Below are 15,723 nucleotides of genomic sequence, written 5' to 3' on the forward strand. Positions count from 1 at the left end.
AGGAAGAATAAAATCATATTTTGAAGACAATTTGCTAGACTGTGAAAGGCATATCAAAGGAAAGACAGCATTCAGGACTTCTGGCCCCTATCCCTGAGTTATTCTCTCATACACTTTAACACTAATATTTTCTAAATAATTAGACCTGTGCCACATAGCTAGTTATCTCCACATCAGACAGGCACAACACAGTCACTACTTCAGAAAGCATAACATTTTATTATGTAAATGTGAGCCAAAGAAAGGTGTTTGAATTAGCTTAACTTTTGATTAGGTCTCAGATCCCAAAATAAAAATCCATCTTGAGCCTTTTCAGCTAGGAGAAAAAAAAATTAACACGGTTTGGATACAGTTAAAGTTCAGTGTAACCTTTCCTAAGGAAAACTGAAAGCCACTAGAACAGCGTTGCAGACAACCTTGTACCCTTGCAGACATTTTTCCAAAGGGCCTGGTTTACTGTGCCCAAAGCAGCCCTGAAATACAGAGAAAATAAAATAACAACCCACGTGAGACACCATCAGTCTCTGACTCCAGAAGATTCATGCAGCCCATGGAGATTACACTGAAAACTGCTGCAACTGAGAAAACAAGGTCATGTTTCAAGAGTGTTTGACTGAAATAGCTGATCAGACACTGGCTTTGGCCTTTCCCCCAGGAACTGCAGCAGATTTTTTTGGGTTTTTGTTTATGTAAAGCAATAGGCTGAAATAGGACCTGTTTTCAAAGAGAGTAACATAACACTTGTCGCCAGAAGATGAACAAACATCTCTGGTCACTGAGGAGCTGCTGCAGCAGCGCAGGGTAGGTAGTGAGGGGCTCGGTATGTCCAGTGCAGCACTCCTGTGTGCTGACTTTCCTGATTTATATTGAGGGATAATATTATGAGCAGCATCAGCAGGAAATCAAGCAGTTGAAGATTCATTTTTAGCAATGGGAAAATCTCTGGTCCCATCAGTTTTTACTTTGGAACAAATTAAGAAAACTAATTGCCTTTCTTTGCAGAGCAATAAGTAAGATAAATCATTCCATTGGGATACACACTCCAGAAACAAAAAGCTGCCTAAACTATTCTTGATTTCTGCTTGCAATGATGAACCAGATTTTTTTTCATATTTCAATGATGAACTGGATGCTGATTTCCCAGGATTTGGGCGAAAAGGATCACATGATAAGAGAGATGGAGATTAGCATTTAACCTTTGTGTATTATCTGCCCTAAGGACCCCCCTTTTAAAACAGGGTAGGTGGTGTTATGTGGTTCATATTACACCAAAGTAATCTTCCTGAAAAAGTTGTTTCTTTCTCATCCCCACTTGAGCCCAAGAGAAGTTCTGACACACACAAGATGTGCTGGGGCTCACTTACCTACTGTGCAGAAGAGGAGGTAAAAGAGAGCACTCAGTTCTTTCTATGTGGGTTTTTTTTTCATATATTTCATGTGCATAAATACATGACAAAAGATTGTGAGATGTCCAGATACACATTTTCATGGGGTGCAACAGAGCTTTAGTCAGATATAAGCAGTCCCGAGACTTTACTTTCCAGGTTACCTCATTCCTTCTAAAGGACTTCAGTCCCTTAACTATTCAAAATATGCTAGGATAAACCAGATTTTACCCCTCATTCATATTCTTTAAACTGCTTGAATGTCAGGGTGTAGTTTTAAAGACCAGATAGAGGTGAACTGTGCCTACACCATTACCAGAAACAGTGAGCTCGCTCTTTACCCAATGCCCTGCTCCAAGCTCCTGCTCTTCCCTCTCAGCCTCCACGGCCACTCAGAGAGGAAGATGTGCACTGAAACACCTGAGTACAAACCCATCCCACCCCCAAAACCCACAAAAAGAATCCCCTGAAGCTGATGTTAAGGCATTGTCCCCTGTTTGTCCCTGGGTCCGCCCTGCAGCCCGGGAGCCCCTGTTGATCCTGTGTCAGTGGGCACACGGAGCTGTGGGAGCAGCACTCCAGAGACAGGACACAAACACACAGGAGGTGGAGATGGATGAGAATATCTATCACACCAGACTCAGAGAGCTGAGAAAAGAAGGAAGGAGAGATCAAAATGCAAACTGAGAGCTGTGCAGGAGACAGCAAGAACAGGTGAGGACACGAACACAAAATGAAGGGAAATAATCTGCCCTGAGGACAGACAGGGAGCTACGCACCACATGCACAGAAATGCAGTTTGCCGGATGCGCAAGAAGCAGAAATGGAGAAAAGCAGTCAACATAGCTCCTCACAACAGAAGAAGTGAGGAAGAGCCAGAAAAAGCCATTTGCAGCACATACAATTTACTAGTTAATAAAAGAAATGAGAATGTGCTAAATATTGAGTAATGCTCTCCAGGCCTGCTAAATTTATTTATAGGCAGAGAACAATATTCTCTGTGCTTCCTCAAAAGAATACACTGAAACATACTCCGCAAGGCTTAGTGCTCAAATTTTTAGTTTTGTCCAGAAGAAAAGATGTTCCTGGGTATTTTGCTAGTTAAGATTATGACCTGACTGAGCCAATGAGATTGAAGTCAACAGGATTTTTGTCATTGAATACTCCTCATTGTTTGCTTTTGCTTTTGAAAAAACCATGCCAACAAAACCTTTTAGAGAAATACAGGAATATAAATAAAGTGGTGCTGAAAGGAGAGGTTCTATTTCCAGGTTGATCGATTTTAGGAAAGAAGAGAATATATTTTGTATTATTAAGAGATAAAAAATATACTGCCACTTAGACTAAATTCTTTCTCCTTTTCCCTTAATTCATATTCACCATTTGGGACAAGTAACATCATAGCTAAGAAAAAAGTTCTGTTACTCAACACACTCAAGAGTGAAAGGTGTTGCCAGACCACACCTCCCATGGATAACAGAGGTAGCAGAACAGTTGTAGAAAGGCTGAAAAAAAAATTTAAAAAAAGGTCTCTGCTAGGCCTCGGAAGAAAGATTTTTTGTGAGTTTATTTCCCCCATGAGCAGACTTGTTTGTACCATTTGTGTGATTCTGTGATGAAAAGGCACACACTGTATGTTCAGTAACATTCAAATCTGGAAGAGAATTGACTGTGCCATTGTCACACTAAGTGTGTGTTTCCTAAAAAAACATTTATAATTTTTTAAGATGTCACAAGGCCTCCTTATCCTGCATTTTATTAATGCAATCACTTATTCCCAAATCAGAGTATATTATTTCATTCCTTTTGGGTTTTTCCCCCCTCTGGCCACATCAAGAAAGTGCATTAATAGCGATATAAGTGTAGTCTGTAGGATTCCAAGCGGGAACATAGAAAATCATAATGGACTAGAAACTTACACCTAAATGCCTGCTTTTCACTGTGACACCCAAGGACTCAGGTTATTTAATGAAGTATTTTGCATAACTGAAGAGAGGAAGTAATTGCTCTAAAAATGGATACAAAAGATCCACATGGACCAGGTGGACAGAACAAGTGATAGCTTATTGAGAAAACATCTAAGAAAAATCAAAAATTAAGAATTATCAGATTCTACAGGTTCTGTGGATCAGCTCTGCACAGGAGGCAGACTAAAAGGATTCAGGCAGACTTGGACAAATGAAAAATAATTTTAACTTGAAACCGACTTCAAGGAAAGTCAAGTGCCACATAAAGGCACATGTACATCTAAACATTATTCTATCTTCATGTTTAAGATAGATTTTGATACTTGTTTGGTAATATTTTTTAAGAATGAACTAAGAAATTGCTCTCTAGCTACAGTCACTTTTTATCAGTCATATGTTGCTTAATTTGCAGATCTTCCAAAAATAAGAAAAATAGTATTAAAAGCTGAAATAAAATATTTTTTAATTATATTTCAATAAGCTAAGAAAAGATACCCAGGGCCAAATTAATCTCTGTTGCCATCACACTGACCACAACGGAATCGCATTTGGAAACTTCTGCTTTAGCCTTGCCAGCCATGTATCCACATCTTGCAAAACTAGGAACCAATCCAACAGGACACATTTCTGGTGCTATTCACTATCCTGAAAGTTCACTTTCTGTCACAGCCACTCAGAAGGAAACTTTGCATTTCAGTTCTGTCACTGCATGAGTCAGAACTGCCAGTTGTCAGAGGAGAACAGAGCTGGGGCAGGGTCTAGATGGAGCAGAAGTGCTGTGAGGAGCAGCTGAGGGAGCTGGGGCTGTTTACCTGGAGAAAAGGAGGCTCAGAATCACTCTGCAACTCCCTGACAGGAGGGCGTAGCCAGGTGGGAATTTACCTGACTTCCTAGGGAACGAGTGACAGGACAAGGGGAGATGGCCTTGAGTTGCACCAGGAGAGGTTTCAACTGCACATCAGGAAAAGTTTCTCCACAGAAAGAGTTGCTAAGCACTGGAACAGGCTGCCCACAGAAATGGTTGAGTCACCATCCCTGGAGGTATTTAAAAGACATGCAGATAAGGCACTTAGGGGCAGGATTTAGGGATGGGTTTGGCATTGCTGGATTAATGATTGGAGTCAGAGGTTTTTTCCAACCTTAACAATTCTGTGATTCTTACACATGAGGACCATGTCTCTGCGCTTCACTAATAACTGAAAATGTGAGACAGGATCTGTAAGAGCCCTGACTCTGTTATAAAACTGCCCTTGAGTCAGACCAATGGTCCATTTTAGTCCACTTTTACATATCTGGCAGCAGCAAATGAGACACATGGCCTCATGAGAATGTTACTTCCCACTGTCCATTCCCCTGTACTTTCCCAGTGTCCAGAACCAGGGATGTTAGAGAGTACATTTCTCCTCAGTTTCTCCCAGATTCCCTTTATGCACATGCCTTTGTCACATCCTTTGAACCTGCCCCCCCCATCCCCTGTTACAATAGGTTCCCAAAGTGTTTTCCTTTTCCTAAAACTGTCTCCAGCTAGCTTCCTCCAGTGCCACCTACTTCTTGTGTTGTGGGAGTTGTGAGAACAGCAATCCCTTATTTACATTATCCACTGCCTAAGTGTTTCCTAAACTTAGTTGCAAATCTCCTCAGCCCCCTCCCCATGGTCTGGACAGTCCCAGTGTTTGCTGGGGCCTCACACAGATATGGATCTATCCAGTTGTCCAATAGTGTCTGCCTCTGAATTAAGCTAGTGGTCTTAGTTTATGGCAAAAAGAAGTAGGCGGGAATTGCCATATATTTAGTAAATATATACTCAGGATGAAACCCAGATAGAGAGTAAGGTTTGAAAGGTAAATATTCAAGGTTCCATTCAGTTTTTGAACTATTTTTTCTACTAGCACAGAAAGGAATTCATCACTCATGTTTAGGGACTCATACTAAAGGTACCAGTATTGCTCTTAGGCACAGACAAGATGGATTTAGCTAAAATAGGAGGGTAAAGCACCTCCCATAGAAACTCTGTGAAGCTTGTGACCACGAAACTGCCAGCAGTGGTAGATTAGAATGCCTACCTGGAGCTGAATTATGCTCTCAAAGAAGATGAAGCCCAAATAATAGCCTTGCCCTGGGAACAATCAAACTGCACTAAAGATCTCTGTCATTGCTTGTCACATTAGTGACTTTGCAGCTGGGTCTAACAAGGAACTCAGAATGTCAGGCTCTGCTAGGTAATCACAGTAAAATGAAGCATATAAAGGTCCTCTAGCTGCAATTACTATTTAGAAATTGTCAGTGAGTTTCATATGTACATTATAGGCACTGCCAAGGAATGAAGTCCATAGTAATTGTAAAACACATCACAAAGTTCTCATAGGCTCTGTGGTCAGCAAAAATCTAGTTTATCTTATTGACAAGCCTAAATAACATTCTCCACATCACCTAGTTTTTCTAGCATGAAATACTATTTTTTAAAACAAAGGGAAAACCAGCTGATATTTTTTCCCCTTCCGGCTGCCCTGCAAAGCCAAGCATCTAAACAAATTGCACTCACATTTCAGAAGTCATCAGCCTTCCAGGATGAGCTCTCATCCACCAGATTTTAGCCTGAAAGATACTGAGGGATGGGGGAAAAGATACCAAGTGTAAATTCCACTGGGGGTTATAACAGAAGCACTGAGAGCAGAGCAATATGAATATACCTCTGTCAGCCTTGGGTGCCCCACGAGACCAGCTCGCTCTCAGTTCCTGATTCAAGGTGGGAACTGCTGGGATGTGTCATTTCCAGCTACTCCTTGTGTTACTTGCACTTAGTATAGACTCCTCCTGAGGACTCGGGGCCTCATTCCTGCAAGTTGATTCTTGTGAGCCTGCACAAAATCCTGTTATCTTCAACAGGGCTTTGTGTGGGTGTAAGGGTCTGCCTGAACAGATCAGTTTGCAAATCAAAGCCTAAGAGACCTCACTTTAGTGCATTTTCATCTCTCTCTGCTGCCTGCAGCTGGGCCTTAGCTATCTCTCCTCCTAAGACATCCCTCCTCTCCAGCCCAGTCAGCCAAGGCTCATATCCCGAGTTTCTCTGTGCTGAAGTCCAGACATTCTTGCACTCCATCTCTTTACCCCAAGGGCAATATACCCCACTCCTCATTTTTTATTTTCCTCATTACCAGCCACCCCTTTACTCCCCATTAAAACAGACCAGCCTAGACTCAGCCTCAGCTGATGATAACTTCACTCACAAACGTCAGAATCATAGCTGGCATTTTCTTGAAGTAGAGGACACTCATGATAACAGATTCCCCAGACCAGGACCTGACTCTTGGGAGACATATATTTATGGTCAAATTCTATTCCAGAATAAACTTATTTAGGAGTTGGTTTTGAACTTTAAAAATACTTGTTTGTACTAAATCCTATCAAATGCATTTCTAAAGAACAGCTATTTTATTTTCTCTCCTTTGAAGCCTTGTATATTAGACTTAATTTTGAAAATTTTATTCCAAGACCAAACTTGAAAAACTGCTGGCAGTATTGAGGATTGTACTGAGTCTCCATGGTTTCTGGGCCTACTTTTCACTTCATTTGTTATTGATTGTGATCATAAGATTCAGGCTGGTTTGTTCTGATTCAAAAGACCTGCTGTTGGAAACAATTTATTATGCAGAACTTTATATTTGTTTAATCTTTCATAAGGACCAGTATTTTCTGAAACCTTACACTGGATGTGAGGTCTCCCTTTGTATCACAAAATTCTGTACAGGGTGAAAAGCCTGAAACATTTCACAGTCGTTGGGTTTTAAATGTGAGGAGAGACGATTTTATTTCTTCACATTTCACTGTAAAAAGATAGACAAATTTTTTGACCTAAAATCTCTGTTGGTCAGTGGAAGTATTAGCACAGTTATTCTCAGCAATTACCACATGTAAAACTCCTAACTACATAGAATACTCCTTCTATAAAATGCATCTTTGACATAGTCCCACATATAATAGGCAGTTGGCTACTCGAGTCCCCCTTCATAGTAAAAAATAACTTCAGCAGCAGATTTATTAATGAAACATGCCTTCCCACTTGTACTATGAGAATCCTGTCACCTGGCCTCCCCATTTATTCCACAACAAGCCTTTCCCTGAAGTTTTCTATAAGTGTACATGGTAAGAGGTACACTGATTAAGGTGGACTCCTACAGGGACTTTTCAACAAATCCAAACACCAAAACAACCCTTTTTGCTCATTTTTCCTCTCTTCGATCCTACAGAATCCAAGAATCACTGTATCTCCAGTAAACCTGGTGTGCTGGTTTTGGCTGGGGCAGAGTTCGTTTTCTTCACACTGGCTGATGTGTGGCTGTGTTTTGGCTTTGTGCTGAGCACAGTGATGCTAACACAGAGATGTTTTAGTTGCTGCTGAGCAGAGCTTACACAGAGCCAAAGCCTCTTCTGCTTCTCCCCTGCCACGCTGGCGGGGAGGCTGGGGGTGCTTGGGAGAGTGGGAGGAGACACAGCCGGGAAAGGTGACCCCAGCTGACCAAAGGCACATTCCAGACCGCGTGACATCACCTTCAGGGTATAAAGGGGAGGCAAGAGGAGGGAAGGGGGCATGCTGGGCATGATGACATTTGTCTTCCCAAGTGACACTTAGGTGTGGTGGGCACTGCTCTCCTGGAGATGGCTGAACTCCTGCCTGCCCATGGGAAGTGATGAATTAACTCCTTGTTTTGTTTTGCTTGCATGTGTGGCTTCTGCTTTCTCTATTAAACTGTCTTCATCCCAACCCTCGAGTTTTCCAGCTTTTACCCTTCCAGTTCTCTCCCAGTCCCACTGATGGGGGTGTGAGCAAGTGGCTGCCTGGGGCTTGGCTGCTGGCTGTAGCTAAACCATGACAACCATTTATCACTCACCAAACAGAGGTACTTTGAGACCCTACAAACAAACAGGACCACAATTCACCCAAAGAGAGGCCCCACCTGGGGCATTCCAACTCCCTTCTGTCAATTTGCTGTGCCCAGGAACATGGTCCACATGCACCTACCACAAAAAAATGGAGTGGCTGCTTTTACCATTCCTTGGTTCTGTGTAATCCTGCACCCCAAAGAAAGGTGTTATGCATCATAACTTCTGAGACACATAAGTGATTTAACAAAGTCAGGGACAGTGGGACTTCCAGATTGGCAGGATTTAAAGTTCAGAGCTCAGGATGTTTAAGTTCAGGATGGGCACTCTCAGCTTTGGATAAATGCTGAAGGGAAAGTACCTGCACACCCTCCATGCAGGGTAGATTTATCCCTTCATGCATATTCATATTCTCCACCTTTCCACCTAACAAACTGATAAAACTAAAAAAATATTGAAGTGTTTTACAGCTTAACAAGATTGACGAATTCTGATTTTTTCCATCATTTAGTTGGTCAAAGTTGAACAAATTATAACCCACACTTCGCCATTTTTCAGTGTTAGTTTTTTTATTCTCTCTTCTCTTCCCAAAATAACACAAATCATATTGAAAGAAAATGTTGGTGGTTTTTTAATTACTTCTTGGGCTAAGACCAAGTTTTTAAGTGGAAGCAAATTTTTATGTCCAAGTTATAACCTCTGAAAAACAACTTATAATGAGAATGCTGACACAATTTTCAGTGGAGTGACATGAATGGCGCCAATATAATGCAGTCCAAACCTGTGGGAAATAAAGTATTTAGTTCCAGGGGGATATAAATTTCCCAACTCAGAATAAAGTTTACGTCTGGTATTTACTGGATTCTAGCAAACATAACAATTTTGCAAACATGCAAGAACTTCAGGGAGTACAGAATTCAATCACAACTCAAAACCTCCTCATATCAGACACATTTGAGACAAAGAGATCCATAACCCATGGGGGCTAACTTCTTTTCCTCCTCCAGAAAGTCAAGTGTGATTTACCCCAAGTGAATAATAGTAAGAGATAAAATAGGAATTCAGCAAGACATATACCTAGAAGAAATGTTCAAAAGCCTACAGAAAACCAAAAATGTTATAAAGCGCCTAAAATTATGCACTGCATAGTAACCATGCAGCATGCGAAACACAGAACACACCAAAAAGGATGAGAACGTGAATTTATATGTCCTTTGTGAGTCAGCAGATGTAGTTTCAATGCTGACACGAAGCAGAGCCTGAAATGAGCTATTATCATGTTATTCTTTATTAGTTGTTAAGCACTGACATTTTATTCAGGTCTTCACCAGAGAGCCCTTGTCCTATTGGATTTACAGTTGCAGGCCCTCTGCCATTTGTTCCAGCCAACTCTTAACTCCTCTCAAACTCCTAATGTCAAGATGGATAAAGAGATCTGCCAAGACAAACCCAATGACTGCACAAAAAAACTACATTGAAGCAACAATACAAGGCTTGAAATGGAGAAAGAGTTAACTGCACTTCTACAAATTACTTACTGTGGGAAACAGAGAAAAAGGAAATGTTTAAGAGTGATGTGAATGGGAAGAGATGGATTAGTAAAACAATGGATTAGTCCTCTCTAGAGGACAGGAAAATTGGCACAGAGAACTGCAGAGATCACTCAAGCTCTACCCAGGAAATAGGAAGGAATAGCTGTCAAAGCAAAAGGAGCACGAAGATGGAAATTGAGTCTACAGGACAGGTAGATATTGTGCCTCCCAGGCAAAGAATGCAAACAGAAAATAGGAGAAAACCTGATGACTCACATTTGTCATAGGGTTGTCCCTCTGCCTTTCTTTAATCTTGCCCTCAGCTGCACAGTCTCACCCTTGGGCTGACACAGGCACTCGTGTGATGAGAGAGGGATCATCTTCCCAAAAGAAAGCTACTTGCTTGTTCCTGTTGGCTTATTTTCTATCAAATTAGCCACTTGAAGGGCAATGGAGAGAATATAAAAAAATCTGTATATCTTGCCTACACCAGTGAGTCACTAAATCAGTTTAGCCAGCTTCCCTCCAAATGCAGCCCTAATGTGCACACAAAAGTTCTTTGGCCCTTCCTCAGGGGCTCCATGGTGTAAAAGCATCTTTTTCTGACAGGGAGCTGCCTCACTCACTCCATTGATAGACTCACACTTGAATGCAAGTACAATTGAACTTCAGAAGTCTCATTATGAAATCTTACTTCGTTCTCACCCATTTTAGAAGGTACTGGTGTCTTTTTCACAATGTCTAAAAATGTGGGAAGCAATTACTAAGAATTCACCCTGGTATGCTGCTAGCCACACAGGTGTCACTGAGCATTTCATAAATATGAAAGCCTGTAGCCTCTAGGCACTAGTCACCAAGTCTCATCAACTTCACATCAGCACATTTTAAGCAGGAATAGCAATAGGTAGGACAGCTGTTTATTTTTAAAATAATGCTGACATCTAGTGGCTGGCAGCACTCACAGAGGTCTGTGCAGGTCTGAAAGATTCATGAGTGTCATCAGCCACACTTTGGAGACAAGAGGCTCCAGCTGGAAATGTCACATCTATCCCAACTATCCAAACTGTGCACTATTCAAACAAAGAAAATGCATAGTGCTGCAGAGAACATAAGCTAAATTAAAAAAAAATACAGGCAGGGAAAAAAAGAATTCTCCCTCTTTTGTTGTTGCAAATTACTGTGTAATAAAAGAAATTAGAAGCCAGATGATTAAAAGATAATGGAGTCAAAACTGCTGCCAGCTGAAGCCGAAGAAAAATGAAGAAGAGACCAGACTTTCCCAGAAATATCAAATGTCTGAAAATAGTGAGATTTGATGATCTGGAGCGAGGCACATTGAATACTTATCCTACCCCATCCTCACTGTCCCCTGAGAGCACGGCTGCTCCTCCTCTGGCCAGGGAGGAGATTCCTGGGCTGAAGTGTCTGAAGTGACCCCTACACAAAGAGAACACAGGCAGGAGAAACCAGACTTTGAGAAACACCAAAGACAGCCAAAGAGAAACCTGAAACATGGCCTGGGCCAAGATTAACAGTGTCTTCTCCTGTCTTATCTGTACAGTGAGCTTTCTGTTGAGAGACCTATAGGCTGCAAATGAAATAAAATTATACAAGGTTGAATCTCTTTCTTATGAAGTCCTGCAAAGAAAAACTGTACATACCTCATTTTGGCCTCATACAGCAGCTCTGATCACTCTAACTGCCAGAAAATTGTAAAAATCTTATAGATATGTGTGGGATCTCAGCACCTTAGGACTGATGTGCAGAGTGACCGAGACCACCCTTGGGGGGCTCGGGAGTCCTGGAATGTTGCCAGAAGTGTCTGGTGGCTGGACTTTGATCCTGCACGGGAGACGACACCTGTATGAGGATAGGAGGATTTCACTGGGGTAAATGGTGAAGGGATAAGTTAATTAGAGTGTAAAACACAGGGTTTAGGATTTCTGCACAGGGGGGTCTAAAGAAGTAAGATGGAGGAATTGGGGCGTGTCCTGTCCTTCTTCTTCTTCTTCTTGGCCTCCATCTTCTGTGGTGATGTTGGCACTTTGGGATTGGTTATTACTAAAAGTGCACTGGTCAATAAGGGTAAAAGGTATCGGGGAAAATTGATAAATATTGTATACGTAATTTTGAGTATAAAGATAGGTGACCGCCCCGGGGGCGCGCAGTGTGCTCATGGCTGGCTTGCTGTGCAGACCTCTGTCGGGCCGAGAGAAAATCTTTTAGATAAATAACTAATAAACACTGAAGACCGAGAAAAAACCTGAAGCCTCTTCTCGTCCTTTGAAGCACGGGCTGCCCAAGGCCATCCCCGAGCCTTTCCAGGTCATTAAAACAGCCAGGAAACCGACAATATGTCTCCTACAAATGATGATCACTGCTTGTACACCTCTCCCTCACTGCATTTGCCTTCTGATCAGAAAGCAAGATGTATCTTGCTTATGCAGCACATTTAGATTTTCCACAATAACTGGAACATCTGGTCTTTAAAGAAAAGACTGGAAATATTTGTATATAATCACATGCTGACTAAACTGTGAGGCAGCTCCCTCTCTTCAGAGTTATGCAAAGCACATCTGAGATTTTAAAAAAATATTAGTTTTTAAGAAGAGCATAGGATGATCCTGCCTCTCTCCTGGTGCGGAGCAAAACAGACAACCCAGAGATGAGCAAGCCAGCCTTCCTCATGCCCAAATTGCAACTGTGCCATTTTCTTATGACAGGAGGTGCATGTTCATCTGCAAACAAGTTCCTGGAGTAGGAAATGGACACCCATCTGGAGTACTGTGCCCAGCTCTGAGGTGAACAACATGTGAATGTCTTGGATCTGTTAGAGTCCAAAGGGGACGTGAAAATCAAGAGAGGTGTAGCACCCCTCCTATGCAGACCAGCTGAGAGAGCTGGGGTGGTTCATGCTGAAGCAAAGAAGCACCAGGGAGACATTACAGCACTTTACAATACCTAAAAGGGCTACAAGAGAGCTGGAGAGGCACTTTTCACAAGGGCATGTAGAGATAGAACAAGGGTAAATGGCTTTAAACTGAGAGATGGCAGGTTTAGATTAGGTGTTAGCAATAAGCTCTTTACCCTGTGGGTGGTAAGACACTGGAACAAGTTGTCCAGAGAAGCTGTGGATTCCCCATCCCTGGAATTGTTCCAGGTCAGCACAGGGCTCTGAACAACCTGGTCTAGTGGAAGGTGTCCATGGCAGGGGAGTTGGAATTAGGTGATCTTTAAGGTTCCTTCCAACCCAAATCATTCTGTGATTCTATGAAATACTCTGAAACACAGATACAAGTTGAGCCCATCTCATCAGATGAGAAGCCAAGATGTAGCCATCCATCTTCATCAAAATTGAACATTTCATATATCTAAGAGCAGTAAATGCCTAGGGCTATATGAAATAGCAAAGTCCTAAGACAACAGAGGCACTATGTGATCCGTGTGATCTGTGCTGGTTTTCATCTCATTGCTCAGACAGCTTTTCTACAGGCTGAAACAGAATTCCTAGCTACAGTAGACACTTTATTCTAAATATTTTGAACAATGAACATTGTCTTAAGAAATTGCATAACAAGACAAAAATATATGTACAAAACATTGGGCCATTAACTCAACTCAAGGAATTGACACAGGAACTTTTTTCCTGACTAGCAAGAATTGCTCTCTAAATCCCCAGCTCCATCATTATCACAGTAAGAAGGTGTTATTTAAGACAATGTTTTTCATTTAAACTCTCATTACTTTGAATACAATGACTCAAATCCCTGTCCAACCAAATTCAAAGTATTTACTGAAGATTCATGTCTCAAAAAGTGGAAAAAAGGTCTCCCACAGATGTTTCATTTCTGAGTGCTGCAAATGCCTCAGCACTACTGGCAGCCAACAGCAAAGAGAACTCAACTAGCTTTATTCACAGTTATTGGCCATCCTTACCCAATACTCCCTATAAAGGTGACTATAATGTTTTCTCAACAAAGTCCTCCACAGAACATGGAGGAGGCTGACTAAAAGATAAGAAAGTATCTGGAATGTTGAGAAAGATCTTCCTACACAGTAATGCAGTGTTATTATAGGCCATACACAAACAGCTGTCCAGTTCTACAATAAATACTTGCAACATTTTCTACTCTACAGCTCCACAGCCAATAAATCCAAGCGCATGGAGTGACACCTAGGTATCACTGGTGATTTATCAAGTCATTGTTGAGTTGTTAACGAAAATAATTTGATTCATTATTTAATTATGATCAAATGATAAGTAATTGATGATTGACTAGAAATTAGATACTAATCAAATGGTGATTAAGTGATCACTTGAGAGTAATTAATGGGTGATCTGACAAAGACCTAGATGATGACTCAGCAATTCAGACAGCTCACTTGTCTGAACTGTTACACACACTGCTGAAGGTTTGCCAACAGTTGTCATGCTCTTTCATATGAAGGATTTCAATTCCGATCTTGCATGCATTGAAGTGAAAAGCAGTGATATGAGTTATTTCATTCTACTTCTCTACCCTTTCCATACATCCTGCATTCAAAAGATCCGTAATGAAAAAAAAAATCTGTTTGGAAATAGAAAAGTATTCCCCTACCTTGCATGAGGACTCCCATCCTAAATGCTGTATGGATTGATGATGCCAATGAAAGTACATCACCAATGACTCAAGCGGAAACCAAATGCAAAATATATCTGAACATTATCTAAACTATACTATCAATTGCAGAATTAGGAATTTCTTGATTAGGCGCTAATCTCAATCCTCTTGAAGACAAAACCACAAAAAAAAAAAAAGAATGTTTAATTAATAATGCTAAATATATGTGCAAATTTTACTTTGGTGGAATACAGAAAAAATTCTTAAAACGAGTCTATTGTACCCTTCATTTGATACACCATACCAACAGTACCAAGGCTTTGACCTAAAGCAGATCAAACTCCTTGCCCAGAGCACTCAGCAGCCCCTTTGTCCCAAAACTTCCACACAAGAAGTTAACAGGTCTCTTCCTTCAACCAAGGATGTGACATCCACTTGTGGAACGCTTCAAAGTTCTCACAAAGCTTCCTAGAAATTTACCTATTTAGTTTAGATAATTGTTTCAAAGTGTCAAAACCACAAAATCAGTTTAAAATTATATCTTGGTATAAATTCACTTAGCTTTAACAATTTTGTATTGGTAGATGTAGTGTTTATCTATGAAGACTTCTTCTAACATTACTATTAGGTTTTTCAATAGCAATTCATAAAAAGGACACATTTGATGAATTTGCGTTTGAACACAAGTTCCAAAGCAGTTTCAAAGTTAAATGGAATGCTTTTTAGTGGTTTTAGAGTTAGTTTTTGCCTTCCAAATGCAAACATACTGTTTCCAGATCGCATTCTGAAAAGGTTCTAATTTAGATAACTAATTTATCTCTAAATTTTCCTCTCCTCACCTTCTCACAAGGCATTACCACAAGCTTGCAGTTTAAGACTCTTTTCAACAGCTACTCAGACTACAAAGCAAACAGTCGTAGGTAACAATCTAGTAGTCTAGCAGAAAATGCATCCAAGCATGACCTCTGCAAGCTGGTTTTCAAAATCCAAAACTGTAGTACTTAGTTAAAAATAAAGATTTTCATCTCTCCTAAAGGATCACAAGGACAGAAGTTCAGTTTCCCGAAATAAAGTGCCAAAAACTCAAAACACCAAGGCACGAACACATTTATAGGAGTGATGGAAATACCTAGGTAACTTATTTTTTAGGTTATGTAGAAACAGGCCTATGGCAAATTAATATTGTTAAAAGGTTTCTTTGGACAGGAGGCCAGTCATTATATCATCATAAAAGATATCCATGTACTACAGGTCACTTTAGGAACTTTTCAGGCAACCCACACAGACAGGTTTTCTTTCCATTGACCAAACCATTGCAATTACAATCACCCTTGCTGACGAGGATATCCATCCATGT

The sequence above is a fragment of the Ammospiza nelsoni genome, chromosome Z (genome assembly GCF_027579445.1).
Source record: "Ammospiza nelsoni isolate bAmmNel1 chromosome Z, bAmmNel1.pri, whole genome shotgun sequence".
NCBI classification, from domain to species: Eukaryota; Metazoa; Chordata; class Aves; order Passeriformes; family Passerellidae; genus Ammospiza; species Ammospiza nelsoni.